The 26,047-nt window shown below is 44.6% G+C and overlaps 22 non-coding genes across 22 annotated transcripts; all 22 read left to right on the plus strand.

The window, feature by feature from the left end:
• Positions 1 to 216: 216 nt before the first annotated feature.
• trnas-gcu (transfer RNA serine (anticodon GCU)) lies at positions 217 to 298 on the plus strand. Its single transcript has one exon. It is a non-coding gene; the product is annotated as a tRNA-Ser (tRNA).
• A 1,928-nt stretch (positions 299 to 2,226) lies between these two features.
• Positions 2,227 to 2,315, plus strand: trnar-ucg (transfer RNA arginine (anticodon UCG)). The gene is given in 2 exon segments: positions 2,227 to 2,263; positions 2,280 to 2,315. It is a non-coding gene; the product is annotated as a tRNA-Arg (tRNA).
• Positions 2,316 to 2,560: 245 nt separating this feature from the next.
• trnas-gcu (transfer RNA serine (anticodon GCU)) lies at positions 2,561 to 2,642 on the plus strand. Its single transcript has one exon. It is a non-coding gene; the product is annotated as a tRNA-Ser (tRNA).
• A 1,928-nt stretch (positions 2,643 to 4,570) lies between these two features.
• On the plus strand, positions 4,571 to 4,659 carry trnar-ucg (transfer RNA arginine (anticodon UCG)). The gene is given in 2 exon segments: positions 4,571 to 4,607; positions 4,624 to 4,659. It is a non-coding gene; the product is annotated as a tRNA-Arg (tRNA).
• Positions 4,660 to 4,904: 245 nt separating this feature from the next.
• trnas-gcu (transfer RNA serine (anticodon GCU)) lies at positions 4,905 to 4,986 on the plus strand. Its single transcript has one exon. It is a non-coding gene; the product is annotated as a tRNA-Ser (tRNA).
• Positions 4,987 to 6,914: 1,928 nt separating this feature from the next.
• Positions 6,915 to 7,003, plus strand: trnar-ucg (transfer RNA arginine (anticodon UCG)). The gene is given in 2 exon segments: positions 6,915 to 6,951; positions 6,968 to 7,003. It is a non-coding gene; the product is annotated as a tRNA-Arg (tRNA).
• Positions 7,004 to 7,248: 245 nt separating this feature from the next.
• trnas-gcu (transfer RNA serine (anticodon GCU)) lies at positions 7,249 to 7,330 on the plus strand. The gene has a single exon. It is a non-coding gene; the product is annotated as a tRNA-Ser (tRNA).
• A 1,928-nt stretch (positions 7,331 to 9,258) lies between these two features.
• trnar-ucg (transfer RNA arginine (anticodon UCG)) lies at positions 9,259 to 9,347 on the plus strand. The gene is given in 2 exon segments: positions 9,259 to 9,295; positions 9,312 to 9,347. It is a non-coding gene; the product is annotated as a tRNA-Arg (tRNA).
• Positions 9,348 to 9,592: 245 nt separating this feature from the next.
• On the plus strand, positions 9,593 to 9,674 carry trnas-gcu (transfer RNA serine (anticodon GCU)). Its single transcript has one exon. It is a non-coding gene; the product is annotated as a tRNA-Ser (tRNA).
• Positions 9,675 to 11,603: 1,929 nt separating this feature from the next.
• trnar-ucg (transfer RNA arginine (anticodon UCG)) lies at positions 11,604 to 11,692 on the plus strand. Its single transcript is given in 2 exon segments — positions 11,604 to 11,640; positions 11,657 to 11,692. It is a non-coding gene; the product is annotated as a tRNA-Arg (tRNA).
• Positions 11,693 to 11,937: 245 nt separating this feature from the next.
• trnas-gcu (transfer RNA serine (anticodon GCU)) lies at positions 11,938 to 12,019 on the plus strand. Its single transcript has one exon. It is a non-coding gene; the product is annotated as a tRNA-Ser (tRNA).
• Positions 12,020 to 13,947: 1,928 nt separating this feature from the next.
• Positions 13,948 to 14,036, plus strand: trnar-ucg (transfer RNA arginine (anticodon UCG)). Its single transcript is given in 2 exon segments — positions 13,948 to 13,984; positions 14,001 to 14,036. It is a non-coding gene; the product is annotated as a tRNA-Arg (tRNA).
• A 245-nt stretch (positions 14,037 to 14,281) lies between these two features.
• trnas-gcu (transfer RNA serine (anticodon GCU)) lies at positions 14,282 to 14,363 on the plus strand. The gene has a single exon. It is a non-coding gene; the product is annotated as a tRNA-Ser (tRNA).
• Positions 14,364 to 16,292: 1,929 nt separating this feature from the next.
• trnar-ucg (transfer RNA arginine (anticodon UCG)) lies at positions 16,293 to 16,381 on the plus strand. Its single transcript is given in 2 exon segments — positions 16,293 to 16,329; positions 16,346 to 16,381. It is a non-coding gene; the product is annotated as a tRNA-Arg (tRNA).
• Positions 16,382 to 16,626: 245 nt separating this feature from the next.
• Positions 16,627 to 16,708, plus strand: trnas-gcu (transfer RNA serine (anticodon GCU)). Its single transcript has one exon. It is a non-coding gene; the product is annotated as a tRNA-Ser (tRNA).
• Positions 16,709 to 18,636: 1,928 nt separating this feature from the next.
• trnar-ucg (transfer RNA arginine (anticodon UCG)) lies at positions 18,637 to 18,725 on the plus strand. Its single transcript is given in 2 exon segments — positions 18,637 to 18,673; positions 18,690 to 18,725. It is a non-coding gene; the product is annotated as a tRNA-Arg (tRNA).
• Positions 18,726 to 18,970: 245 nt separating this feature from the next.
• On the plus strand, positions 18,971 to 19,052 carry trnas-gcu (transfer RNA serine (anticodon GCU)). Its single transcript has one exon. It is a non-coding gene; the product is annotated as a tRNA-Ser (tRNA).
• Positions 19,053 to 20,981: 1,929 nt separating this feature from the next.
• Positions 20,982 to 21,070, plus strand: trnar-ucg (transfer RNA arginine (anticodon UCG)). Its single transcript is given in 2 exon segments — positions 20,982 to 21,018; positions 21,035 to 21,070. It is a non-coding gene; the product is annotated as a tRNA-Arg (tRNA).
• Positions 21,071 to 21,315: 245 nt separating this feature from the next.
• On the plus strand, positions 21,316 to 21,397 carry trnas-gcu (transfer RNA serine (anticodon GCU)). Its single transcript has one exon. It is a non-coding gene; the product is annotated as a tRNA-Ser (tRNA).
• A 2,144-nt stretch (positions 21,398 to 23,541) lies between these two features.
• Positions 23,542 to 23,630, plus strand: trnar-ucg (transfer RNA arginine (anticodon UCG)). Its single transcript is given in 2 exon segments — positions 23,542 to 23,578; positions 23,595 to 23,630. It is a non-coding gene; the product is annotated as a tRNA-Arg (tRNA).
• Positions 23,631 to 23,875: 245 nt separating this feature from the next.
• On the plus strand, positions 23,876 to 23,957 carry trnas-gcu (transfer RNA serine (anticodon GCU)). The gene has a single exon. It is a non-coding gene; the product is annotated as a tRNA-Ser (tRNA).
• A 1,928-nt stretch (positions 23,958 to 25,885) lies between these two features.
• trnar-ucg (transfer RNA arginine (anticodon UCG)) lies at positions 25,886 to 25,974 on the plus strand. The gene is given in 2 exon segments: positions 25,886 to 25,922; positions 25,939 to 25,974. It is a non-coding gene; the product is annotated as a tRNA-Arg (tRNA).
• Positions 25,975 to 26,047: the final 73 nt, after the last annotated feature.

Consider the following 26,047-nt stretch of genomic DNA (forward strand, 5'->3'; position numbering starts at 1 on the left):
CTTTGTTGTGATTCTGCCGAGAAACCAACCATTTCTTCCAGTCACTCACCTGAAGTGAAGGAAGGCTGTTTGCTCAAAGAATCTCATGGCAAGTTTTCATCATTGTCGATCTGCATGCACGGGCAGAGCAAGCTGTGAAGTGGACTTTCTTGCACATTATTTCTGTTTGGATACAAAAAGCAGGAGATTGAATGGCTGACGATATCTTATAGCAGAGACGAGGTGGCCGAGAGGTTAAGGCGATGGACTGCTAATCCATTGTGCTCTGCACGCATGGGTTCGAATCCCATTCTCGTCGTCGTTGGATTGCAGCTTAACCACTTTTTGACATTCACATTTCATCTCATCTCCAAATTCCCCTTTTACTTACAGGGTTGCTGTACTTTCCTCATGTCATGTCTCAAATTAATAATATATTCGTCAAAAGGAGAACAGTTGCAGTACAATGGCGAGGGGCACTAATTAGATAGGTATCTGAGAGACAGCACATGCACGATGGGCCATAATATCATTTCTCACCACCGTCAGAATCTGAGAGCTGCGCTTTTCACTGTCGGCGGCTCGTTGGTCCACGATTATGATTCTCCCTTCGGAATGATCACATTTGAAATGCGAGAGTCACGGGCCAAATCCCGGACGAGCCCCGCCATGTTTTACTCAAATTTCCGCTTCTAACAGCCGCTCGACATGTGAGAAAACAGACGTATTTCACGTTAAAACGTGTGATTTTACGCCGATGTTCCCTGAGCATCCAAATCCCAGAGCAAAGTGAAACCCGCCAAACTGAGTAAAGTTAAAATATCTCAGAGGTACTCGGCTCTGTGACTCGTTGGATAACCGAAAGCCTTGTTTGGTTACGGCCGATACTTGATCAGTATATCTTCCTGTCTGTACGCATAAGTTCACCTCAATTGGGATAAGCATACATTCAGCGTCAATCTCCACCTCTGCCCTGAATATGAGTGCGTCCTGGTTCTCTAGAGCTGAAAAGATGAGAGAAGCTGCTTTTTGAATTCGTCCCTTGGCTGCCGATTTCAAAGCATACAGGAAATCAATCCGGGCTGGCAAAGCTGCCTGGTCTGATTAAAAGGCGGCGATACACTATATTGTAAGCATGTTCTCGTCTTCTGGCCTCAACATTAGGTTCAACGTATCGGATGATAAGCACCGCTCCTATTGTCTGTTAATGGTTCTGCTATTCCCACTAACACTTCCTCTGGACCATCCTTTGTTACGTTATTGCCCGATTACCACCCACTTTGCCTTTCTCCATTGTGCCATGTATTATTTAATCACTCCTTCGTTCCGCTGCATCACAAACGTTCCCATTTGACATTTCTCGCTGCTTATTTTTTCCAGGCGCTATTTTTGTTGAAAACATCTGTAATCTTTAACTTTTTCCTGAAATATCGGAATTATTACCCGACAGAACGTGAAACCGGATTCTTCCTCCACAAAATCTGCACGACCTGCCGAGTTTTACGTATTTATCTGTTTTTATTCATTCTATTTCCGTGTCCCTTTTAAGGGGATTTGCTGTCTGTCCAAGATCATTCTCTGTCTCTGTAAAATGGTGTGCTATCAGACCCTCATCATTCTGTGTCTGTTTCAAATGGATGTGCTGTCCGTCCCGGATTTCCAATTTGAAATTTCAAAACCTGCCTTTGGATGTTAAGGAATAGTAGTTTGTTTGTGTGTTTCAGACCGGGCTGGTTTTACGTCCTTCCCTCCCTCCTTGTCTATCACCTGTGGCTTCAATAACAGTCTCTGCGCCGCGTAGTCCTGAGCCCCACTGCACAATTGCCTTCAGGGATGATCGAAATCTCACTTTATTCTTTTAAAAGGGAACTGCTGTCAGTCAAGGGTCATTCTGCATCTGGGTAAAAGGGATGTCCTTGCAATCCCGGATCATTCTGTGTCTGTTTAAATGGGCTGGTTGTCAGTTCCGGTTCATAATCTTTCCCTTTAAAACGGATTTTCTCATAAACCCGGGTCATCCTGTATTGTTTGAGAAGGAGTATGATTTCAGCTGCAATGACCGAATTGTTAAACTATAGTGTTCCAATTTACATTGGGGTTGCCTGCGCCGGTGCGCACCCAGATCGCAGTGCATCTGTTCATTCACTCGAAATATGCTCATCTTTTCCTAAATCCACTCCTTGATATTGCAGTTGCCCCGAATTTGATCGCAATATATACAACAACACAATGAATGTTGCTGGCAGCGGCCGCGTGGCCTAATGGATAAGGCGTCTGACTTCGATGACAACCGCAAAGTTATCAGAAGATTGCAGGTTCGAGTCCTGCCGCGGTCAACTTAGCTCGGTACGAGACATTTTATATTCTTTGTTGTGATTCTGCCGAGAAACCAACCATCTCTTCCAGTCACTCACCTGAAGTGAAGGAAGGCTGTTTGCTCAAAGAATCTCATGGCAAGTTTTCATCATTGTCGATCTGCATGCACGGGCAGAGCAAGCTGTGAAGTGGACTTTCTTGCACATTATTTCTGTTTGGATACAAAAAGCAGGAGATTGAATGGCTGACGATATCTTATAGCAGAGACGAGGTGGCCGAGAGGTTAAGGCGATGGACTGCTAATCCATTGTGCGCTGCACGCATGGGTTCGAATCCCATTCTCGTCGTCGTTGGCTTGCAGCTTAACTACTTTTTGACATTCACATTTCATCTCATCTCCAAATTCCCCTTTTACTTACAGGGTTGCTGTACTTTCCTCATGTCATGTCTCAAATTAATAATATATTCGTCAAAAGGAGAACAGTTGCAGTACAATGGCGAGGGGCACTAATTCGATAGGTATCTGAGAGACAGCACATGCACGATGGGCCATAATATCATTTCTCACCACCGTCAGAATCTGAGAGCTGCGCTTTTCACTGTCGGCGGCTCGTTGGTCCACGGTTATGATTCTCCCTTCGGAATGATCACATTTGAAATGCGAGAGTCACGGGCCAAATCCCGGACGAGCCCCGCCATGTTTTACTCAAATTTCTGCTTCTAACAGCCGCTCGACATGTGAGAAAACAGACGTATTTCACGTTAAAACGTGTGATTTTACGCCGATGTTCCCTTAGCATCCAAATCCCAGAGCAAAATGAAACCCGCCAAACTGAGTAAAGTTAAAATATCTCAGAGGTACTCGGCTCTGTGACTCGTTGGATAACCGAAAGCCTTGTTTGGTTCCGGCCGATACTTGATCAGTATATCTTCCTGTCTGTACGCATAAGTTCACCTCAATTGGGATAAGCATACATTCAGCGTCAATCTCCACCTCTGCCCTGAATATGAGTGCGTCCTGGTTCTCTAGAGCTGAAAAGATGAGAGAAGCTGCTTTTTGAATTCGTCCCTTGGCTGCCGAATTCAAAGCATACAGGAAATCAATCCGGGCTGGCAAAGCTGCCTGGTCTGATTAAAAGGCGGTGATACCCTATATTGTAAGCATGTTCTCGTCTTCTGGCCTCAACATTAGGTTCAACGTATCGGATGATAAGCACCGCTCCTATTTTCTGTTAATGGTTCTGCTATTCCCACTAACACTTCCTCTGGACCATCCTTTGTTACGTTATTGCCCGATTACCACCCACTTTGCCTTTCTCCATTGTGCCATGTATTATTTAATCACTCCTTCGTTCCGCTGCATCACAAACGTTCCCATTTGACATTTCTCGCTGCGTATTTTTTCCAGGCGCTATTTTTGTTGAAAACATCTGTAATCTTTAACTTTTTCCTGAAATATCGGAATTATTATCCGACAGAACGTGAAACCGGATTCTTCCTCCACAAAATCTGCACGACCTGCCGAGTTTTACATATTTATCTGTTTTTATTCATTCTATTTCCGTGTCCCTTTTAAGGGGATTTGCTGTCTGTCCAAGATCATTCTCTGTCTCTGTAAAATGGTGTGCTATCAGACCCTCATCATTCTGTGCCTGTTTCAAAGGGATGTGCTGTCTGTCCCGGATTTCCAATTTGAAATTTCAAAACCTGCCTTTGGAGGTTAAGGAATATTAGTTTGTTTGAGTGTTTCAGACTGGGCTGGTTTTACGTCCTTCCCTCCCTCCTTGTCTATCACCTGTGGCTTCAATAACAGTCTCTGCGCCGCGTAGTCCTGAGCCCCACTGCACAATTGCCTTCAGGGATGATCGAAATCTCACTTTATTCTTTTAAAAGGGAACTGCTGTCAGTCAAGGGTCATTCTGCATCTGGGTAAAAGGGATGTCCTTGCAATCCCGGATCATTCTGTGTCTGTTTAAATGGGCTGGTTGTCAGTTCCGGTTCATAATCTTTCCCTTTAAAACGGATTTTCTCATAAACCCGGGTCATCCTGTATTGTTTGAGAAGGAGTATGATTTCAGCTGCAATGACCGAATTGTTAAACTATAGTGTTCCAATTTACATTGGGGTTGCCTGCGCCATTGCGCACCCAGATCGCAGTGCATCTGTTCATTCACTCGAAATATGCTCATCTTTTCCTAAATCCACTCCTTGATATTGCAGTTGCCCCGAATTTGATCGCAATATCTACAACAACACAATGAATGTTGCTGGCAGCGGCCGCGTGGCCTAATGGATAAGGCGTCTGACTTCGATGACAACCGCAAAGTTATCAGAAGATTGCAGGTTCGAGTCCTGCCGCGGTCAACTTAGCTCGGTACGAGACATTTTATATTCTTTGTTGTGATTCTGCCGAGAAACCAACCATCTCTTCCAGTCACTCACCTGAAGTGAAGGAAGGCTGTTTGCTCAAAGAATCTCATGGCAAGTTTTCATCATTGTCGATCTGCATGCACGGGCAGAGCAAGCTGTGAAGTGGACTTTCTTGCACATTATTTCTGTTTGGATACAAAAAGCAGGAGATTGAATGGCTGACGATATCTTATAGCAGAGACGAGGTGGCCGAGAGGTTAAGGCGATGGACTGCTAATCCATTGTGCGCTGCACGCATGGGTTCGAATCCCATTCTCGTCGTCGTTGGCTTGCAGCTTAACTACTTTTTGACATTCACATTTCATCTCATCTCCAAATTCCCCTTTTACTTACAGGGTTGCTGCACTTTCCTCATGTCATGTCTCAAATTAATAATATATTCGTCAAAAGGAGAACAGTTGCAGTACAATGGCGAGGGGCACTAATTCGATAGGTATCTGAGAGACAGCACATGCACGATGGGCCATAATATCATTTCTCACCACCGTCAGAATCTGAGAGCTGCGCTTTTCACTGTCGGCGGCTCGTTGGTCCACGGTTATGATTCTCCCTTCGGAATGATCACATTTGAAATGCGAGAGTCACGGGCCAAATCCCGGACGTGCCCCGCCATGTTTTACTCAAATTTCCGCTTCTAACAGCCGCTCGACATGTGAGAAAACAGACGTATTTCACGTTAAAATGCGTGATTTTACGCCGATGTTCCCTTAGCATCCAAATCCCAGAGCAAAGTGAAACCCGCCAAACTGAGTAAAGTTAAAATATCTCAGAGGTACTCGGCTCTGTGACTCGTTGGATAACCGAAAGCCTTGTTTGGTTCCGGCCGATACTTGATCAGTATATCTTCCTGTCTGTACGCATAAGTTCACCTCAATTGGGATAAGCATACATTCAGCGTCAATCTCCACCTCTGCCCTGAATTTGAGTGCGTCCTGGTTCTCTAGAGCTGAAAAGATGAGAGAAGCTGCTTTTTGAATTCGTCCCTTGGCTGCCGATTTCAAAGCATACAGGAAATCAATCCGGGCTGGCAAAGCTGCCTGGTCTGATTAAAAGGCGGTGATACCCTATATTGTAAGCATGTTCTCGTCTTCTGGCCTCAACATTAGGTTCAACGTATCGGATGATAAGCACCGCTCCTATTGTCTGTTAATGGTTCTGCTATTCCCACTAACACTTCCTCTGGACCATCCTTTGTTACGTTATTGCCCGATTACCACCCACTTTGCCTTTCTCCATTGTGCCATGTATTATTTAATCACTCCTTCGTTCCGCTGCATCACAAACGTTCCCATTTGACATTTCTCGCTGCGTATTTTTTCCAGGCGCTATTTTTGTTGAAAACATCTGTAATCTTTAACTTTTTCCTGAAATATCGGAATTATTATCCGACAGAACGTGAAACCGGATTCTTCCTCCACAAAATCTGCACGACCTGCCGAGTTTTACGTATTTATCTGTTTTTATTCATTCTATTTCCGTGTCCCTTTTAAGGGGATTTGCTGTCTGTCCAAGATCATTCTCTGTCTCTGTAAAATGGTGTGCTATCAGACCCTCATCATTCTGTGTCTGTTTCAAAGGGATGTGCTGTCCGTCCCGGATTTCCAATTTGAAATTTCAAAACCTGCCTTTGGATGTTAAGGAATAGTAGTTTGTTTGTGTGTTTCAGACCGGGCTGGTTTTACGTCCTTCCCTCCCTCCTTGTCTATCACCTGTGGCTTCAATAACAGTCTCTGCGCCGCGTAGTCCTGAGCCCCACTGCACAATTGCCTTCAGGGATGATCGAAATCTCACTTTATTCTTTTAAAAGGGAACTGCTGTCAGTCAAGGGTCATTCTGCATCTGGGTAAAATGGATGTCCTTGCAATCCCGGATCATTCTGTGTCTGTTTAAATGGGCTGGTTGTCAGTTCCGGTTCATAATCTTTCCCTTTAAAACGGATTTTCTCATAAACCCGGGTCATCCTGTATTGTTTGAGAAGGAGTATGATTTCAGCTACAATGACCGAATTGTTAAACTATAGTGTTCCAATTTACATTGGGGTTGCCTGCGCCGGTGCGCACCCAGATCGCAGTGCATCTGTTCATTCACTCGAAATATGCTCATCTTTTCCTAAATCCACTCCTTGATATTGCAGTTGCCCCGAATTTGATCGCAATATCTACAACAACACAATGAATGTTGCTGGCAGCGGCCGCGTGGCCTAATGGATAAGGCGTCTGACTTCGATGACAACCGCAAAGTTATCAGAAGATTGCAGGTTCGAGTCCTGCCGCGGTCAACTTAGCTCGGTACGAGACATTTTATATTCTTTGTTGTGATTCTGCCGAGAAACCAACCATCTCTTCCAGTCACTCACCTGAAGTGAAGGAAGGCTGTTTGCTCAAAGAATCTCATGGCAAGTTTTCATCATTGTCGATCTGCATGCACGGGCAGAGCAAGCTGTGAAGTGGACTTTCTTGCACATTATTTCTGTTTGGATACAAAAAGCAGGAGATTGAATGGCTGACGATATCTTATAGCAGAGACGAGGTGGCCGAGAGGTTAAGGCGCTGGCCTGCTAATCCATTGTGCTGTGCACGCATGGGTTCGAATCCCATTCTCGTCGTCGTTGGATTGCAGCTTAACCACTTTTTGACATTCACATTTCATCTCATCTCCAAATTCCCCTTTTACTTACAGGGTTGCTGTACTTTCCTCATGTCATGTCTCAAATTAATAATATATTCGTCAAAAGGAGAACAGTTGCAGTACAATGGCGAGGGGCAATAATTAGATAGGTATCTGAGAGACAGCACATGCACGATGGGCCATAATATCATTTCTCACCACCGTCAGAATCTGAGAGCTGCGCTTTTCACTGTCTGCGGCTCGTTGGTCCACGGTTATGATTCTCCCTTCGGAATGATCACATTTGAAATGCGAGAGTCACGGGCCAAATCCCGGACGAGCCCCGCCATGTTTTACTCAAATTTCCGCTTCTAACAGCCGCTCGACATGTGAGAAAACAGACGTATTTCACGTTAAAACGTGTGATTTTACGCCGATGTTCCCTGAGCATCCAAATCCCAGAGCAAAGTGAAACCCGCCAAACTGAGTAAAGTTAAAATATCTCAGAGGTACTCGGCTCTGTGACTCGTTGGATAACCGAAAGCCTTGTTTGGTTCCGGCCGATACTTGATCAGTATATCTTCCTGTTTGTACGCATAAGTTCACCTCAATTGGGATAAGCATACATTCAGCGTCAATCTCCACCTCTGCCCTGAATATGAGTGGGTCCTGGTTCTCTAGAGCTGAAAAGATGAGAGAAGCTGCTTTTTGAATTCGTCCCTTGGCTGCCGAATTCAAAGCATACAGGAAATCAATCCGGGCTGGCAAAGCTGCCTGGTCTGATTAAAAGGCGGTGATACCCTATATTGTAAGCATGTTCTCGTCTTCTGGCCTCAACATTAGGTTCAACGTATCGGATGATAAGCACCGCTCCTATTTTCTGTTAATGGTTCTGCTATTCCCACTAACACTTCCTCTGGACCATCCTTTGTTACGTTATTGCCCGATTACCACCCACTTTGCCTTTCTCCATTGTGCCATGTATTATTTAATCACTCCTTCGTTCCGCTGCATCACAAACGTTCCCATTTGACATTTCTCGCTGCGTATTTTTTCCAGGCGCTATTTTTGTTGAAAACATCTGTAATCTTTAACTCTTTCCTGAAATATCGGAATTATTATCCGACAGAACGTGAAACCGGATTCTTCCTCCACAAAATCTGCACGACCTGCCGAGTTTTACATATTTATCTGTTTTTATTCATTCTATTTCCGTGTCCCTTTTAAGGGGATTTGCTGTCTGTCCAAGATCATTCTCTGTCTCTGTAAAATGGTGTGCTATCAGACCCTCATCATTCTGTGTCTGTTTCAAAGGGATGTGCTGTCTGTCCCGGATTTCCAATTTGAAATTTCAAAACCTGCCTTTGGAGGTTAAGGAATATTAGTTTGTTTGAGTGTTTCAGACTGGGCTGGTTTTACGTCCTTCCCTCCCTCCTTGTCTATCACCTGTGGCTTCAATAACAGTCTCTGCGCCGCGTAGTCCTGAGCCCCACTGCACAATTGCCTTCAGGGATGATCGAAATCTCACTTTATTCTTTTAAAAGGGAACTGCTGTCAGTCAAGGGTCATTCTGCATCTGGGTAAAAGGGATGTCCTTGCAATCCCGGATCATTCTGTGTCTGTTTAAATGGGCTGGTTGTCAGTTCCGGTTCATAATCTTTCCCTTTAAAACGGATTTTCTCATAAACCCGGGTCATCCTGTATTGTTTGAGAAGGAGTATGATTTCAGCTGCAATGACCGAATTGTTAAACTATAGTGTTCCAATTTACATTGGGGTTGCCTGCGCCTTTGCGCACCCAGATCGCAGTGCATCTGTTCATTCACTCGAAATATGCTCATCTTTTCCTAAATCCACTCCTTGATATTGCAGTTGCCCCGAATTTGATCGCAATATCTACAACAACACAATGAATGTTGCTGGCAGCGGCCGCGTGGCCTAATGGATAAGGCGTCTGACTTCGATGACAACCGCAAAGTTATCAGAAGATTGCAGGTTCGAGTCCTGCCGCGGTCAACTTAGCTCGGTACGAGACATTTTATATTCTTTGTTGTGATTCTGCCGAGAAACCAACCATCTCTTCCAGTCACTCACCTGAAGTGAAGGAAGGCTGTTTGCTCAAAGAATCTCATGGCAAGTTTTCATCATTGTCGATCTGCATGCACGGGCAGAGCAAGCTGTGAAGTGGACTTTCTTGCACATTATTTCTGTTTGGATACAAAAAGCAGGAGATTGAATGGCTGACGATATCTTATAGCAGAGACGAGGTGGCCGAGAGGTTAAGGCGATGGACTGCTAATCCATTGTGCTCTGCACGCATGGGTTCGAATCCCATTCTCGTCGTCGTTGGATTGCAGCTTAACCACTTTTTCACATTCACATTTCATCTCATCTCCAAATTCCCCTTTTACTTACAGGGTTGCTGTACTTTCCTCATGTCATGTCTCAAATTAATAATATATTCGTCAAAAGGAGAACAGTTGCAGTACAATGGCGAGGGCCACTAATTAGATAGGTATCTGAGAGACAGCACATGCACGATGGGCCATAATATCATTTCTCACCACCGTCAGAATCTGAGAGCTGCGCTTTTCACTGTCGGCGGCTCGTTGGTCCACGATTATGATTCTCCCTTCGGAATGATCACATTTGAAATGCGAGAGTCACGGGCCAAATCCCGGACGAGCCCCGCCATGTTTTACTCAAATTTCCGCTTCTAACAGCCGCTCGACATGTGAGAAAACAGACGTATTTCACGTTAAAACGTGTGATTTTACGCCGATGTTCCCTGAGCATCCAAATCCCAGAGCAAAGTGAAACCCGCCAAACTGAGTAAAGTTAAAATATCTACGAGGTACTCGGCTCTGTGACTCGTTGGATAACCGAAAGCCTTGTTTGGTTACGGCCGATACTTGATCAGTATATCTTCCTGTCTGTACGCATAAGTTCACCTCAATTGGGATAAGCATACATTCAGCGTCAATCTCCACCTCTGCCCTGAATATGAGTGCGTCCTGGTTCTCTAGAGCTGAAAAGATGAGAGAAGCTGCTTTTTGAATTCGTCCCTTGGCTGCCGATTTCAAAGCATACAGGAAATCAATCCGGGCTGGCAAAGCTGCCTGGTCTGATTAAAAGGCGGTGATACCCTATATTGTAAGCATGTTCTCGTCTTCTGGCCTCAACATTAGGTTCAACGTATCGGATGATAAGCACCGCTCCTATTGTCTGTTAATGGTTCTGCTATTCCCACTAACACTTCCTCTGGACCATCCTTTGTTACGTTATTGCCCGATTACCACCCACTTTGCCTTTCTCCATTGTGCCATGTATTATTTAATCACTCCTTTCGTTCCGCTGCATCACAAACGTTCCCATTTGACATTTCTCGCTGCGTATTTTTTCCAGGCGCTATTTTTGTTGAAAACATCTGTAATCTTTAACTTTTTCCTGAAATATCGGAATTATTATCCGACAGAACGTGAAACCGGATTCTTCCTCCACAAAATCTGCACGACCTGCCGAGTTTTACGTATTTATCTGTTTTTATTCATTCTATTTCCGTGTCCCTTTTAAGGGGATTTGCTGTCTGTCCAAGATCATTCTCTGTCTCTGTAAAATGGTGTGCTATCAGACCCTCATCATTCTGTGTCTGTTTCAAATGGATGTGCTGTCCGTCCCGGATTTCCAATTTGAAATTTCAAAACCTGCCTTTGGATGTTAAGGAATAGTAGTTTGTTTGTGTGTTTCAGACCGGGCTGGTTTTACGTCCTTCCCTCCCTCCTTGTCTATCACCTGTGGCTTCAATAACAGTCTCTGCGCCGCGTAGTCCTGAGCCCCACTGCACAATTGCCTTCAGGGATGATCGAAATCTCACTTTATTCTTTTAAAAGGGAACTGCTGTCAGTCAAGGATCATTCTGCATCTGGGTAAAAGGGATGTCCTTGCAATCCCGGATCATTCTGTGTCTGTTTAAATGGGCTGGTTGTCAGTTCCGGTTCATAATCTTTCCCTTTAAAACGGATTTTCTCATAAACCCGGGTCATCCTGTATTGTTTGAGAAGGAGTATGATTTCAGCTGCAATGACCGAATTGTTAAACTATAGTGTTCCAATTTACATTGGGGTTGCCTGCGCCGGTGCGCACCCAGATCGCAGTGCATCTGTTCATTCACTCGAAATATGCTCATCTTTTCCTAAATCCACTCCTTGATATTGCAGTTGCCCCGAATTTGATCGCAATATATACAACAACACAATGAATGTTGCTGGCAGCGGCCGCGTGGCCTAATGGATAAGGCGTCTGACTTCGATGACAACCGCAAAGTTATCAGAAGATTGCAGGTTCGAGTCCTGCCGCGGTCAACTTAGCTCGGTACGAGACATTTTATATTCTTTGTTGTGATTCTGCCGAGAAACCAACCATCTCTTCCAGTCACTCACCTGAAGTGAAGGAAGGCTGTTTGCTCAAAGAATCTCATGGCAAGTTTTCATCATTGTCGATCTGCATGCACGGGCAGAGCAAGCTGTGAAGTGGACTTTCTTGCACATTATTTCTGTTTGGATACAAAAAGCAGGAGATTGAATGGCTGACGATATCTTATAGCAGAGACGAGGTGGCCGAGAGGTTAAGGCGCTGGCCTGCTAATCCATTGTGCTGTGCACGCATGGGTTCGAATCCCATTCTCGTCGTCGTTGGATTGCAGCTTAACCACTTTTTGACATTCACATTTCATCTCATCTCCAAATTCCCCTGTTACTTACAGGGTTGCTGTACTTTCCTCATGTCATGTCTCAAATTAATAATATATTCGTCAAAAGGAGAACAGTTGCAGTACAATGGCGAGGGGCAATAATTAGATAGGTATCTGAGAGACAGCACATGCACGATGGGCCATAATATCATTTCTCACCACCGTCAGAATCTGAGAGCTGCGCTTTTCACTGTCTGCGGCTCGTTGGTCCACGGTTATGATTCTCCCTTCGGAATGATCACATTTGAAATGCGAGAGTCACGGGCCAAATCCCGGACGAGCCCCGCCATGTTTTACTCAAATTTCCGCTTCTAACAGCCGCTCGACATGTGAGAAAACAGACGTATTTCACGTTAAAACGTGTGATTTTACGCCGATGTTCCCTGAGCATCCAAATCCCAGAGCAAAGTGAAACCCGCCAAACTGAGTAAAGTTAAAATATCTCAGAGGTACTCGGCTCTGTGACTCGTTGGATAACCGAAAGCCTTGTTTGGTTCCGGCCGATACTTGATCAGTATATCTTCCTGTTTGTACGCATAAGTTCACCTCAATTGGGATAAGCATACATTCAGCGTCAATCTCCACCTCTGCCCTGAATATGAGTGCGTCCTGGTTCTCTAGAGCTGAAAAGATGAGAGAAGCTGCTTTTTGAATTCGTCCCTTGGCTGCCGAATTCAAAGCATACAGGAAATCAATCCGGGCTGGCAAAGCTGCCTGGTCTGATTAAAAGGCGGTGATACCCTATATTGTAAGCATGTTCTCGTCTTCTGGCCTCAACATTAGGTTCAACGTATCGGATGATAAGCACCGCTCCTATTTTCTGTTAATGGTTCTGCTATTCCCACTAACACTTCCTCTGGACCATCCTTTGTTACGTTATTGCCCGATTACCACCCACTTTGCCTTTCTCCATTGTGCCATGTATTATTTAATCACTCCTTCGTTCCGCTGCATCACAAACGTTCCCATTTGACATTTCTCGCTGCGTATTTTTTCCAGGCGCTATTTTTGTTGAAAACATCTGTAATCTTTAACTTTTTCCTGAAATATCGGAATTATTATCCGACAGAACGTGAAACCGGATTCTTCCTCCACAAAATCTGCACGACCTGCCGAGTTTTACATATTTATCTGTTTTTATTCATTCTATTTCCGTGTCCCTTTTAAGGGGATTTGCTGTCTGTCCAAGATCATTCTCTGTCTCTGTAAAATGGTGTGCTATCAGACCCTCATCATTCTGTGTCTGTTTCAAAGGGATGTGCTGTCTGTCCCGGATTTCCAATTTGAAATTTCAAAACCTGCCTTTGGAGGTTAAGGAATATTAGTTTGTTTGAGTGTTTCAGACTGGGCTGGTTTTACGTCCTTCCCTCCCTCCTTGTCTATCACCTGTGGCTTCAATAACAGTCTCTGCGCCGCGTAGTCCTGAGCCCCACTGCACAATTGCCTTCAGGGATGATCGAAATCTCACTTTATTCTTTTAAAAGGGAACTGCTGTCAGTCAAGGGTCATTCTGCATCTGGGTAAAAGGGATGTCCTTGCAATCCCGGATCATTCTGTGTCTGTTTAAATGGGCTGGTTGTCAGTTCCGGTTCATAATCTTTCCCTTTAAAACGGATTTTCTCATAAACCCGGGTCATCCTGTATTGTTTGAGAAGGAGTATGATTTCAGCTGCAATGACCGAATTGTTAAACTATAGTGTTCCAATTTACATTGGGGTTGCCTGCGCCTTTGCGCACCCAGATCGCAGTGCATCTGTTCATTCACTCGAAATATGCTCATCTTTTCCTAAATCCACTCCTTGATATTGCAGTTGCCCCGAATTTGATCGCAATATCTACAACAACACAATGAATGTTGCTGGCAGCGGCCGCGTGGCCTAATGGATAAGGCGTCTGACTTCGATGACAACCGCAAAGTTATCAGAAGATTGCAGGTTCGAGTCCTGCCGCGGTCAACTTAGCTCGGTACGAGACATTTTATATTCTTTGTTGTGATTCTGCCGAGAAACCAACCATCTCTTCCAGTCACTCACCTGAAGTGAAGGAAGGCTGTTTGCTCAAAGAATCTCATGGCAAGTTTTCATCATTGTCGATCTGCATGCACGGGCAGAGCAAGCTGTGAAGTGGACTTTCTTGCACATTATTTCTGTTTGGATACAAAAAGCAGGAGATTGAATGGCTGACGATATCTTATAGCAGAGACGAGGTGGCCGAGAGGTTAAGGCGATGGACTGCTAATCCATTGTGCTCTGCACGCATGGGTTCGAATCCCATTCTCGTCGTCGTTGGATTGCAGCTTAACCACTTTTTCACATTCACATTTCATCTCATCTCCAAATTCCCCTTTTACTTACAGGGTTGCTGTACTTTCCTCATGTCATGTCTCAAATTAATAATATATTCGTCAAAAGGAGAACAGTTGCAGTACAATGGCGAGGGCCACTAATTAGATAGGTATCTGAGAGACAGCACATGCACGATGGGCCATAATATCATTTCTCACCACCGTCAGAATCTGAGAGCTGCGCTTTTCACTGTCGGCGGCTCGTTGGTCCACGATTATGATTCTCCCTTCGGAATGATCACATTTGAAATGCGAGAGTCACGGGCCAAATCCCGGACGAGCCCCGCCATGTTTTACTCAAATTTCCGCTTCTAACAGCCGCTCGACATGTGAGAAAACAGACGTATTTCACGTTAAAACGTGTGATTTTACGCCGATGTTCCCTGAGCATCCAAATCCCAGAGCAAAGTGAAACCCGCCAAACTGAGTAAAGTTAAAATATCTACGAGGTACTCGGCTCTGTGACTCGTTGGATAACCGAAAGCCTTGTTTGGTTACGGCCGATACTTGATCAGTATATCTTCCTGTCTGTACGCATAAGTTCACCTCAATTGGGATAAGCATACATTCAGCGTCAATCTCCACCTCTGCCCTGAATATGAGTGCGTCCTGGTTCTCTAGAGCTGAAAAGATGAGAGAAGCTGCTTTTTGAATTCGTCCCTTGGCTGCCGATTTCAAAGCATACAGGAAATCAATCCGGGCTGGCAAAGCTGCCTGGTCTGATTAAAAGGCGGTGATACCCTATATTGTAAGCATGTTCTCGTCTTCTGGCCTCAACATTAGGTTCAACGTATCGGATGATAAGCACCGCTCCTATTGTCTGTTAATGGTTCTGCTATTCCCACTAACACTTCCTCTGGACCATCCTTTGTTACGTTATTGCCCGATTACCACCCACTTTGCCTTTCTCCATTGTGCCATGTATTATTTAATCACTCCTTTCGTTCCGCTGCATCACAAACGTTCCCATTTGACATTTCTCGCTGCGTATTTTTTCCAGGCGCTATTTTTGTTGAAAACATCTGTAATCTTTAACTTTTTCCTGAAATATCGGAATTATTATCCGACAGAACGTGAAACCGGATTCTTCCTCCACAAAATCTGCACGACCTGCCGAGTTTTACGTATTTATCTGTTTTTATTCATTCTATTTCCGTGTCCCTTTTAAGGGGATTTGCTGTCTGTCCAAGATCATTCTCTGTCTCTGTAAAATGGTGTGCTATCAGACCCTCATCATTCTGTGTCTGTTTCAAATGGATGTGCTGTCCGTCCCGGATTTCCAATTTGAAATTTCAAAACCTGCCTTTGGATGTTAAGGAATAGTAGTTTGTTTGTGTGTTTCAGACCGGGCTGGTTTTACGTCCTTCCCTCCCTCCTTGTCTATCACCTGTGGCTTCAATAACAGTCTCTGCGCCGCGTAGTCCTGAGCCCCACTGCACAATTGCCTTCAGGGATGATCGAAATCTCACTTTATTCTTTTAAAAGGGAACTGCTGTCAGTCAAGGATCATTCTGCATCTGGGTAAAAGGGATGTCCTTGCAATCCCGGATCATTCTGTGTCTGTTTAAATGGGCTGGTTGTCAGTTCCGGTTCATAATCTTTCCCTTTAAAACGGATTTTCTCATAAACCCGGGTCATCCTGTATTGTTTGAGAAGGAGTATGATTTCAGCTGCAATGACCGAATTGTTAAACTATAGTGTTCCAATTTACATTGGGGTTGCCTGCGCCGGTGCGCACCCAGATCGCAGTGCATCTGTTCATTCACTCGAAATATGCTCATCTTTTCCTAAATCCACTCCTTGATATTGCAGTTGCCCCGAATTTGATCGCAATATATACAACAACACAATGAATGTTGCTGGCAGCGGCCGCGTGGCCTAATGGATAAGGCGTCTGACTTCGATGACAACCGCAAAGTTATCAGAAGATTGCAGGTTCGAGTCCTGCCGCGGTCAACTTAGCTCGGTACGAGACATTTTATATTCTTTGTTGTGATTCTGCCGAGAAACCAACCATCTCTTCCAGTCACTCACCTGAAGTGAAGGAAGGCTGTTTGCTCAAAGAATCTCATGGCAAGTTTTCATCATTGTCGATCTGCATGCACGGGCAGAGCAAGCTGTGAAGTGGACTTTCTTGCACATTATTTCTGTTTGGATACAAAAAGCAGGAGATTGAATGGCTGACGATATCTTATAGCAGAGACGAGGTGGCCGAGAGGTTAAGGCGCTGGCCTGCTAATCCATTGTGCTGTGCACGCATGGGTTCGAATCCCATTCTCGTCGTCGTTGGATTGCAGCTTAACCACTTTTTGACATTCACATTTCATCTCATCTCCAAATTCCCCTGTTACTTACAGGGTTGCTGTACTTTCCTCATGTCATGTCTCAAATTAATAATATATTCGTCAAAAGGAGAACAGTTGCAGTACAATGGCGAGGGGCAATAATTAGATAGGTATCTGAGAGACAGCACATGCACGATGGGCCATAATATCATTTCTCACCACCGTCAGAATCTGAGAGCTGCGCTTTTCACTGTCTGCGGCTCGTTGGTCCACGGTTATGATTCTCCCTTCGGAATGATCACATTTGAAATGCGAGAGTCACGGGCCAAATCCCGGACGAGCCCCGCCATGTTTTACTCAAATTTCCGCTTCTAACAGCCGCTCGACATGTGAGAAAACAGACGTATTTCACGTTAAAACGTGTGATTTTACGCCGATGTTCCCTGAGCATCCAAATCCCAGAGCAAAGTGAAACCCGCCAAACTGAGTAAAGTTAAAATATCTCAGAGGTACTCGGCTCTGTGACTCGTTGGATAACCGAAAGCCTTGTTTGGTTCCGGCCGATACTTGATCAGTATATCTTCCTGTTTGTACGCATAAGTTCACCTCAATTGGGATAAGCATACATTCAGCGTCAATCTCCACCACTGCCCTGAATATGAGTGCGTCCTGGTTCTCTAGAGCTGAAAAGATGAGAGAAGCTGCTTTTTGAATTCGTCCCTTGGCTGCCGAATTCAAAGCATACAGGAAATCAATCCGGGCTGGCAAAGCTGCCTGGTCTGATTAAAAGGCGGTGATACCCTATATTGTAAGCATGTTCTCGTCTTCTGACCTCAACATTAGGTTCAACGTATCGGATGATAAGCACCGCTCCTATTTTCTGTTAATGGTTCTGCTATTCCCACTAACACTTCCTCTGGACCATCCTTTGTTACGTTATTGCCCGATTACCACCCACTTTGCCTTTCTCCATTGTGCCATGTATTATTTAATCACTCCTTCGTTCCGCTGCATCACAAACGTTCCCATTTGACATTTCTCGCTGCGTATTTTTTCCAGGCGCTATTTTTGTTGAAAACATCTGTAATCTTTAACTTTTTCCTGAAATATCGGAATTATTATCCGACAGAACGTGAAACCGGATTCTTCCTCCACAAAATCTGCACGACCTGCCGAGTTTTACATATTTATCTGTTTTTATTCATTCTATTTCCGTGTCCCTTTTAAGGGGATTTGCTGTCTGTCCAAGATCATTCTCTGTCTCTGTAAAATGGTGTGCTATCAGACCCTCATCATTCTGTGTCTGTTTCAAAGGGATGTGCTGTCTGTCCCGGATTTCCAATTTGAAATTTCAAAACCTGCCTTTGGAGGTTAAGGAATATTAGTTTGTTTGAGTGTTTCAGACTGGGCTGGTTTTACGTCCTTCCCTCCCTCCTTGTCTATCACCTGTGGCTTCAATAACAGTCTCTGCGCCGCGTAGTCCTGAGCCCCACTGCACAATTGCCTTCAGGGATGATCGAAATCTCACTTTATTCTTTTAAAAGGGAACTGCTGTCAGTCAAGGGTCATTCTGCATCTGGGTAAAAGGGATGTCCTTGCAATCCCGGATCATTCTGTGTCTGTTTAAATGGGCTGGTTGTCAGTTCCGGTTCATAATCTTTCCCTTTAAAACGGATTTTCTCATAAACCCGGGTCATCCTGTATTGTTTGAGAAGGAGTATGATTTCAGCTGCAATGACCGAATTGTTAAACTATAGTGTTCCAATTTACATTGGGGTTGCCTGCGCCTTTGCGCACCCAGATCGCAGTGCATCTGTTCATTCACTCGAAATATGCTCATCTTTTCCTAAATCCACTCCTTGATATTGCAGTTGCCCCGAATTTGATCGCAATATCTACAACAACACAATGAATGTTGCTGGCAGCGGCCGCGTGGCCTAATGGATAAGGCGTCTGACTTCGATGACAACCGCAAAGTTATCAGAAGATTGCAGGTTCGAGTCCTGCCGCGGTCAACTTAGCTCGGTACGAGACATTTTATATTCTTTGTTGTGATTCTGCCGAGAAACCAACCATCTCTTCCAGTCACTCACCTGAAGTGAAGGAAGGCTGTTTGCTCAAAGAATCTCATGGCAAGTTTTCATCATTGTCGATCTGCATGCACGGGCAGAGCAAGCTGTGAAGTGGACTTTCTTGCACATTATTTCTGTTTGGATACAAAAAGCAGGAGATTGAATGGCTGACGATATCTTATAGCAGAGACGAGGTGGCCGAGAGGTTAAGGCGATGGACTGCTAATCCATTGTGCTCTGCACGCATGGGTTCGAATCCCATTCTCGTCGTCGTTGGATTGCAGCTTAACCACTTTTTCACATTCACATTTCATCTCATCTCCAAATTCCCCTTTTACTTACAGGGTTGCTGTACTTTCCTCATGTCATGTCTCAAATTAATAATATATTCGTCAAAAGGAGAACAGTTGCAGTACAATGGCGAGGGCCACTAATTAGATAGGTATCTGAGAGACAGCACATGCACGATGGGCCATAATATCATTTCTCACCACCGTCAGAATCTGAGAGCTGCGCTTTTCACTGTCGGCGGCTCGTTGGTCCACGATTATGATTCTCCCTTCGGAATGATCACATTTGAAATGCGAGAGTCACGGGCCAAATCCCGGACGAGCCCCGCCATGTTTTACTCAAATTTCCGCTTCTAACAGCCGCTCGACATGTGAGAAAACAGACGTATTTCACGTTAAAACGTGTGATTTTACGCCGATGTTCCCTGAGCATCCAAATCCCAGAGCAAAGTGAAACCCGCCAAACTGAGTAAAGTTAAAATATCTACGAGGTACTCGGCTCTGTGACTCGTTGGATAACCGAAAGCCTTGTTTGGTTACGGCCGATACTTGATCAGTATATCTTCCTGTCTGTACGCATAAGTTCACCTCAATTGGGATAAGCATACATTCAGCGTCAATCTCCACCTCTGCCCTGAATATGAGTGCGTCCTGGTTCTCTAGAGCTGAAAAGATGAGAGAAGCTGCTTTTTGAATTCGTCCCTTGGCTGCCGATTTCAAAGCATACAGGAAATCAATCCGGGCTGGCAAAGCTGCCTGGTCTGATTAAAAGGCGGTGATACCCTATATTGTAAGCATGTTCTCGTCTTCTGGCCTCAACATTAGGTTCAACGTATCGGATGATAAGCACCGCTCCTATTGTCTGTTAATGGTTCTGCTATTCCCACTAACACTTCCTCTGGACCATCCTTTGTTACGTTATTGCCCGATTACCACCCACTTTGCCTTTCTCCATTGTGCCATGTATTATTTAATCACTCCTTTCGTTCCGCTGCATCACAAACGTTCCCATTTGACATTTCTCGCTGCGTATTTTTTCCAGGCGCTATTTTTGTTGAAAACATCTGTAATCTTTAACTTTTTCCTGAAATATCGGAATTATTATCCGACAGAACGTGAAACCGGATTCTTCCTCCACAAAATCTGCACGACCTGCCGAGTTTTACGTATTTATCTGTTTTTATTCATTCTATTTCCGTGTCCCTTTTAAGGGGATTTGCTGTCTGTCCAAGATCATTCTCTGTCTCTGTAAAATGGTGTGCTATCAGACCCTCATCATTCTGTGTCTGTTTCAAATGGATGTGCTGTCCGTCCCGGATTTCCAATTTGAAATTTCAAAACCTGCCTTTGGATGTTAAGGAATAGTAGTTTGTTTGTGTGTTTCAGACCGGGCTGGTTTTACGTCCTTCCCTCCCTCCTTGTCTATCACCTGTGGCTTCAATAACAGTCTCTGCGCCGCGTAGTCCTGAGCCCCACTGCACAATTGCCTTCAGGGATGATCGAAATCTCACTTTATTCTTTTAAAAGGGAACTGCTGTCAGTCAAGGATCATTCTGCATCTGGGTAAAAGGGATGTCCTTGCAATCCCGGATCATTCTGTGTCTGTTTAAATGGGCTGGTTGTCAGTTCCGGTTCATAATCTTTCCCTTTAAAACGGATTTTCTCATAAACCCGGGTCATCCTGTATTGTTTGAGAAGGAGTATGATTTCAGCTGCAATGACCGAATTGTTAAACTATAGTGTTCCAATTTACATTGGGGTTGCCTGCGCCGGTGCGCACCCAGATCGCAGTGCATCTGTTCATTCACTCGAAATATGCTCATCTTTTCCTAAATCCACTCCTTGATATTGCAGTTGCCCCGAATTTGATCGCAATATATACAACAACACAATGAATGTTGCTGGCAGCGGCCGCGTGGCCTAATGGATAAGGCGTCTGACTTCGATGACAACCGCAAAGTTATCAGAAGATTGCAGGTTCGAGTCCTGCCGCGGTCAACTTAGCTCGGTACGAGACATTTTATATTCTTTGTTGTGATTCTGCCGAGAAACCAACCATCTCTTCCAGTCACTCACCTGAAGTGAAGGAAGGCTGTTTGCTCAAAGAATCTCATGGCAAGTTTTCATCATTGTCGATCTGCATGCACGGGCAGAGCAAGCTGTGAAGTGGACTTTCTTGCACATTATTTCTGTTTGGATACAAAAAGCAGGAGATTGAATGGCTGACGATATCTTATAGCAGAGACGAGGTGGCCGAGAGGTTAAGGCGATGGACTGCTAATCCATTGTGCTCTGCACGCATGGGTTCGAATCCCATTCTCGTCGTCGTTGGATTGCAGCTTAACCACTTTTTGACATTCACATTTCATCTCATCTCCAAATTCCCCTTTTACTTACAGGGTTGCTGTACTTTCCTCATGTCATGTCTCAAATTAATAATATATTCGTCAAAAGGAGAACAGTTGCAGTACAATGGCGAGGGGCACTAATTAGATAGGTATCTGAGAGACAGCACATGCACGATGGGCCATAATATCATTTCTCACCACCGTCAGAATCTGAGAGCTGCGCTTTTCACTGTCGGCGGCTCGTTGGTCCACGATTATGATTCTCCCTTCGGAATGATCACATTTGAAATGCGAGAGTCACGCGCCAAATCCCGGACGAGCACCGCCATGTTTTACTCAAATTTCCGCTTCTAACAGCCGCTCGACATGTGAGAAAACAGACGTATTTCACGTTAAAACGTGTGATTTTACGCCGATGTTCCCTGAGCATCCAAATCCCAGAGCAAAGTGAAACCCGCCAAACTGAGTAAAGTTAAAATATCTCAGAGGTACTCGGCTCTGTGACTCGTTGGATAACCGAAAGCCTTGTTTGGTTACGGCCGATACTTGATCAGTATATCTTCCTGTCTGTACGCATAAGTTCACCTCAATTGGGATAAGCATACATTCAGCGTCAATCTCCACCTCTGCCCTGAATATGAGTGCGTCCTGGTTCTCTAGAGCTGAAAAGATGAGAGAAGCTGCTTTTTGAATTCGTCCCTTGGCTGCCGATTTCAAAGCATACAGGAAATCAATCCGGGCTGGCAAAGCTGCCTGGTCTGATTAAAAGGCGGTGATACCCTATATTGTAAACATGTTCTCGTCTTCTGGCCTCAACATTAGGTTCAACGTATCGGATGATAAGCACCGCTCCTATTGTCTGTTAATGGTTCTGCTATTACCACTAACACTTCCTCTGGACCATCCTTTGTTACGTTATTGCCCGATTACCACCCACTTTGCCTTTCTCCATTGTGCCATGTATTATTTAATCACTCCTTCGTTCCGCTGCATCACAAACGTTCCCATTTGACATTTCTCGCTGCGTATTTTTTCCAGGCGCTATTTTTGTTGAAAACATCTGTAATCTTTAAATTTTTCCTGAAATATCGGAATTATTACCCGACAGAACGTGAAACCGGATTCTTCCTCCACAAAATCTGCACGACCTGCCGAGTTTTACGTATTTATCTGTTTTTATTCATTCTATTTCCGTGTCCCTTTTAAGGGGATTTGCTGTCTGTCCAAGATCATTCTCTGTCTCTGTAAAATGGTGTGCTATCAGACCCTCATCATTCTGTGTCTGTTTCAAATGGATGTGCTGTCCGTCCCGGATTTCCAATTTGAAATTTCAAAACCTGCCTTTGGATGTTAAGGAATAGTAGTTTGTTTGTGTGTTTCAGACCGGGCTGGTTTTACGTCCTTCCCTCCCTCCTTGTCTATCACCTGTGGCTTCAATAACAGTCTCTGCGCCGCGTAGTCCTGAGCCCCACTGCACAATTGCCTTCAGGGATGATCGAAATCTCACTTTATTCTTTTAAAAGGGAACTGCTGTCAGTCAAGGGTCATTCTGCATCTGGGTAAAAGGGATGTCCTTGCAATCCCGGATCATTCTGTGTCTGTTTAAATGGGCTGGTTGTCAGTTCCGGTTCATAATCTTTCCCTTTAAAACGGATTTTCTCATAAACCCGGGTCATCCTGTATTGTGGAATTCTCTACCACAGAAAGTAGTTGAGGCCAATTCACTAAATATATTCAAAAGGGAGTTAGATGAAGTCCTTACTACTCGGGGGATCAACGGTTATGGCGAGAAAGCAGGAAGGGGGTACTGAAGTTTCATGTTCAGCCATGAACTCATTGAATGGCGGTGCGGGCTAGAGGGGCTGAATGGCCTGCTCCTGCACCTATTTTCTATGTTTCTATGTTTCTATGAGTATGATTTCAGCTGCAATGACCGAATTGTTAAACTATAGTGTTCCAATTTACATTGGGGTTGCCTGCGCCGGTGCGCACCCAGATCTCAGTGCATCTGTTCATTCACTCGAAATATGCTCATCTTTTCCTAAATCCACTCCTTGATATTGCAGTTGCCCCGAATTTGATCGCAATATATACAACAACACAATGAATGTTGCTGGCAGCGGCCGCGTGGCCTAATGGATAAGGCGTCTGACTTCGATGACAACCGCAAAGTTATCAGAAGATTGCAGGTTCGAGTCCTGCCGCGGTCAACTTAGCTCGCGACGAGACATTTTATATTCTTTGTTGTGATTCTGCCGAGAAACCAACCATCTCTTCCAGTCACTCACCTGAAGTGAAGGAAGGCTGTTTGCTCAAAGAATCTCATGGCAAGTTTTCATCATTGTCGATCTGCATGCACGGGCAGAGCAAGCTGTGAAATGGACTTTCTTGCACATTATTTCTGTTTGGATACAAAAAGCAGGAGATTGAATGGCTGACGATAGCTTATAGCAGAGACGAGGTGGCCGAGAGGTTAAGGCGATGGCCTGCTAATCCATTGTGCTCTGCACGCATGGGTTCGAATCCCATTCTCGTCGTCGTTGGATTGCAGCTTAACCACTTTTTGACATTCACATTTCATCTCATCTCCAAATTCCCCTTTTACTTACAGGGTTGCTGTACTTTCCTCATGTCATGTCTCAAATTAATAATATATTCGTCAAAAGGAGAACAGTTGCAGTACAATGGCGAGGGGCAATAATTAGATAGGTATCTGAGAGACAGCACATGCACGATGGGCCATAATATCATTTCTCACCACCGTCAGAATCTGAGAGCTGCGCTTTTCACTGTCGGCGGCTCGTTGGTCCACGGTTATGATTCTCCCTTCGGAATGATCACATTTGAAATGCGAGAGTCACGGGCCAAATCCCGGACGAGCCCCGCCATGTTTTACTCAAATTTCTGCTTCTAACAGACGCTCGACATGTGAGAAAACAGACGTATTTCACGTTAAAACGTGTGATTTTACGCCGATGTTCCCTTAGCATCCAAATCCCAGAGCAAAATGAAACCCGCCAAACTGAGTAAAGTTAAAATATCTCAGAGGTACTCGGCTCTGTGACTCGTTGGATAACCGAAAGCCTTGTTTGGTTCCGGCCGATACTTGATCAGTATATCTTCCTGTCTGTACGCATAAGTTCACCTCAATTGGGATAAGCATACATTCAGCGTCAATCTCCACCTCTGCCCTGAATATGAGTGCGTCCTGGTTCTCTAGAGCTGAAAAGATGAGAGAAGCTGCTTTTTGAATTCGTCCCTTGGCTGCCGAATTCAAAGCATACAGGAAATCAATCCGGGCTGGCAAAGCTGCCTGGTCTGATTAAAAGGCGGTGATACCCTATATTGTAAGCATGTTCTCGTCTTCTGGCCTCAACATTAGGTTCAACGTATCAGATGATAAGCACCGCTCCTATTGTCTGGTAATGGTTCTGCTGTTCCCACTAACACTTCCTCTGGACCATCCTTTGTTACGTTATTGCCCGATTACCACCCACTTTGCCTTTCTCCATTGTGCCATGTATTATTTCATCACTCCTTCGTTCCGCTGCATCACAAACGTTCCCATTTGACATTTCTCGCTGCGTATTTTTTCCAGGCGCTATTTTTGTTGAAAACATCTGTAATCTTTAAATTTTTCCTGAAATATCGGAATTATTATCCGACAGAACGTGAAACCGGATTCTTCCTCCACAAAATCTGCACGACCTGCCGAGTTTTACATATTTATCTGTTTTTATTCATTCTATTTCCGTGTCCCTTTTAAGGGGATTTGCTGTCTGTCCAAGATCATTCTCTGTCTCTGTAAAATGGTGTGCTATCAGACCCTCATCATTCTGTGTCTGTTTCAAAGGGATCTGCTGTCCGTCCCGGATTTCCAATTTGAAATTTCAAAACCTGCCTTTGGATGTTAAGGAATAGTAGTTTGTTTGTGTGTTTCAGACCGGGCTGGTTTTACGTCCTTCCCTCCCTCCTTGTCTATCACCTGTGGCTTCAATAACAGTCTCTGCGCCGCGTAGTCCTGAGCCCCACTGCACAATTGCCTTCAGGGATGATCGAAATCTCACTTTATTCTTTTAAAATGGAACTGCTGTCAGTCAAGGGTCATTCTGCATCTGGGTAAAAGGGATGTCCTTGCAATCCCGGATCATTCTGTGTCTGTTTAAATGGGCTGGTTGTCAGTTCCGGTTCATAATCTTTCCCTTTAAAACGGATTTTCTCATAAACCCGGGTCATCCTGTATTGTTTGAGAAGGAGTATGATTTCAGCTGCAATGACCGAATTGTTAAACTATAGTGTTCCAATTTACATTGGGGTTGCCTGCGCCGGTGCGCACCCAGATCGCAGTGCATCTGTTCATTCACTCGAAATATGCTCATCTTTTCCTAAATCCACTCCTTGATATTGCAGTTGCCCCGAATTTGATCGCAATATATACAACAACACAATGAATGTTGCTGGCAGCGGCCGCGTGGCCTAATGGATAAGGCGTCTGACTTCGATGACAACCGCAAAGTTATCAGAAGATTGCAGGTTCGAGTCCTGCCGCGGTCAACTTAGCTCGCGACGAGACATTTTATATTCTTTCTTGTGATTCTGCCGAGAAACCAACCATCTCTTCCAGTCA

The sequence above is a fragment of the Pristiophorus japonicus genome, unplaced genomic scaffold (assembly GCF_044704955.1).
Source record: "Pristiophorus japonicus isolate sPriJap1 unplaced genomic scaffold, sPriJap1.hap1 HAP1_SCAFFOLD_49, whole genome shotgun sequence".
In the NCBI taxonomy this organism is placed as follows: Eukaryota; Metazoa; Chordata; class Chondrichthyes; family Pristiophoridae; genus Pristiophorus; species Pristiophorus japonicus.